The following is a 3282-nucleotide window of genomic DNA, read 5'->3' on the forward strand; positions in this document are numbered from 1 at the left end:
CATTTCATTAGTTACATAGGGTTTCTTTGTTTTTGGGCAATGGCTAAATTTGTTTTGGTTATTATAGTTCCATTTTCCAAGCAAGGGTCGTTTGATACACTCCAAAGTGATTTTTTATCCTCCCAAATTTTATTATTATTATTATTATGTACTATTGTTTTTATATTAATAGACATTGGTAAGCATTTACATTTTAAGTAAAAAAAAACATTCAGTCTCCAAACAAATAAATGGAGTACAATACAACCTAATGAATCCCAGCAAGGACACTACCGTGTTTTAAATATTCTCTCTCTATCAAGCTGTCCACTTTAAAAAAGTTCTCGCATTTACTGCTGTTGCCATTGCACAAATTGATTTTTTAGACACCGACTGAATCGAAGAGGCAGTAAGCTGATACATAGAATAATCCATAAAAATCATTATTGGCACGTGATGTATTGTCGATCTTCTTAGTGTTTTAACTTATAAATTGTAATTCTCTTGGGATAGAGATGTACTTTTCAGACAACCCAGCCTCTTAAATAAGATTGAAAATAACATTTTATTGCCAGCTGGAAAATTACCCTATCGATCTATTTTACCAGGTTCATCTGAACTGATGGCGATACCTGTTTGAACAGGACTGGTTACAGATCCAAAAGCCTGGATTCCCACGGGGTTTCACCAAGTCATAAAAAAAGTATTTGAAGGGAAAAGAAAAACTTATTTTCCAGCAGATTTTAACTTTTAAACCATGTGATTTCCAATTAACATTTGAACCACGGCAAAAACGAGAATTATTAACTGTTACACGTGTGAAACTCAGTCACTTACTCATCCCTGGAATGACAACTTCTTGTGTGGCAAAATGCAACAAACGTAAATTCTATGTACAGTATTAACAAAGCAGCTGCAACCTATAGTTTATAAAACAAATAATGAAATGAATTAAAGAAACTTTAATCATATCCACAAGACCAACCAAATAAACTACAGCATTAACACATTTTCATTTCTTTCTATGTCACAGCTCTTCCATTATGAATCTTGACCAAAAAAATTTACGAACTTGTTAACTTGTCTTCTCGAAGAGCTTGTTGAGCTGTCTACCTTCAAAGTATCTTTAAATCTTAAATCCTCATATGACACACAAATGTCGAAGTGAGAGTTGGGGTCTTTACCTAAGATAACAATAATATATTGACTGGCTTAACCAAGAATGGTGAAGCACTAATTAGCATAAAATTGCTTGTACAAAGTCCATAATGTCGCTTGGACAAATCATGTGTATGATATAAAAGAAACATATCCACCTGAGCTTGAAAAGGATGGAATGTGGTCAGTGATGTTATGTTTCGAAAAGGTATTGAGCTCAAATAAGCAGGCAATGTAAGGTCTAGAGATTGGAGTGTGTATTCACCATCCAATATATCCATTCCCTGAGTTCTGAAGGGGCAATATGAAGGATGTTGAAACTAGGAATTCAAGTATTCAATACTGGGGATTAACATGTAGACTCTTCTAGTCGTAATTCATTTTGCAGGATTGCATAACGGGAAAACTACTTCATGCCCACATCAACTTATAAACATGTACAGAGTAACCCTGGTAGACAGGTATGCAAAATGCAATAACGTAAAGATTGCACGTGAACTGAAAAAGAAAATCTGCTCGACAAATTGTCGATAACTTTTTCAGCACTACTCTTAAAATTAAAATAAATAAAAACTATTGGCAGGATTTCCTTCAATATTTACTTTTTACAGAAAGAAAAACCATAATTTTGTCAAAATTAGGCAAGGCACAAAATCTATTTTGATGGGCAAGGACAGCGATGATTGCAGGGTATGCCATGCATGAGAATGACAGGGAAGCCGTCACATTTATTAAAAAAACATGGAGAACTCAAACCAAGTCAAATTCGCCTCAGGTGGCTTATTTCTCAGCAATACCAAAGTCAAAATCAACAAAACCAATGGTAAAAATAGCAAGCATAATTTTCGGCATGAGTTAAATCCAGGGGAGGGATTCTTGATATATAAAAGCCTATTTGCTAATAAAGAATTTGATGGTGGCACAATCTAACCATGAATGATATTTGTATTGAGCATTTCTCCAGGAGGTTGCACCCTAAAAGTGGTCAATTATATATTGTACTGCGAATCTATAATTTCAATGTGATACTGTTTCTATGATTCGGTTATTTTGCTCATCTCTTGCAGAAAGGACTGCATCAAATGAACAGGAACTGATTTGCTTATCACACAAGACATTTTACCTGAAAAGATTGCTATAGCCATTATTCTTCTTCGTTTTGAAGCCAAGTATTCGTGCGAATTCCCATTTCAAATTTTCTAACTACTGCCAATTCAAAAATGACAATTAGATTTAGAAAAGGTATTATCAAAATCAGAAGAAAGAGCTAAGCATCCAGTAGAAACACAGAAAGTATTGCAGTGTATCGAGGTAGGTAACCATCTCCATTAAATTTTATTTTATCTCGAATGCTAAATGAAGAACAACACTATGGTGTTTTCTGAACAACCATCTAAATATATACAAGAAGTCAATTCAGATGGTCCTTTACATATTTCAGCATATGACTTCCAAGTATACCCTCAAATGGTTATGGGCTGAATGGAATGTGCTCAAGAGCCTCAAATGCAAATGCCTCCAAAGATTTGTCATGCAAAATCCACTGCACAGTGCCCCAATAAATCTATACTGCAGTCTCCCAAACGTTCCATGTTCAAATGAACTGTCCTAACAGAGTGATTTAGCAAGATTGAAGGAAAGAGAATTTCCTTAAGAAGATCGACTAGCTTGCCATGCACAGGGATGAGTTACATACAAATTCTGTTCTGATCTACTGACACTACTGGATATTTAAACCCCATTGGGAACCCATTGCTTGTCTTATTCACTACTTAGCAGCTTCAGCAGATTTACTCTGTAAACCTTGCTGGTTGACATGCATTAGCAAACTCCTTGTACCCTTGGCTAGCTGCTTCAGCAGTCAGAACTCAGAGGAGCTAACATACGTGTGCACTTGTCATACATTTTATATTTGTCCTACCACAACCATGGTTAGACGTAACCAAAACAACTTCTTAAATTGTCAAAGCAGTGAAAGATGCATCCCAAGATTTCCCTCAATATAATTAAACATGAAATCAACTAAGAAACAAGGGCATTTTTATATTCTATGACTCATTTTGGCAGTATATATATAACAGTATGGGTTCCTTAATATTCCAACTGTCTTTTTGCTTAAAAAATTCTAAATAATTGACACCATAA

At 34.9% G+C, this 3282-nt stretch overlaps 1 long non-coding RNA gene across 1 annotated transcript; it reads right to left on the reverse strand.

Annotated features, from left to right (window-relative positions):
- Positions 1–401: 401 nt before the first annotated feature.
- On the reverse strand, positions 402–893 carry LOC149565754 (uncharacterized). The gene is made up of 2 exons (XR_016361510.1): positions 817–893; positions 402–645 (listed from the first exon to the last, which is right to left on the reverse strand). It is a non-coding gene; the product is annotated as an uncharacterized LOC149565754 (long non-coding RNA).
- Positions 894–3282: the final 2389 nt, after the last annotated feature.

The sequence above is a fragment of the Cupressus sempervirens genome, chromosome 3, assembly GCF_028749045.1.
Source record: "Cupressus sempervirens isolate cs-2001-9-10 chromosome 3, ASM2874904v1, whole genome shotgun sequence".
Lineage (NCBI taxonomy): Eukaryota > Viridiplantae > Streptophyta > Pinopsida > Cupressales > Cupressaceae > Cupressus > Cupressus sempervirens.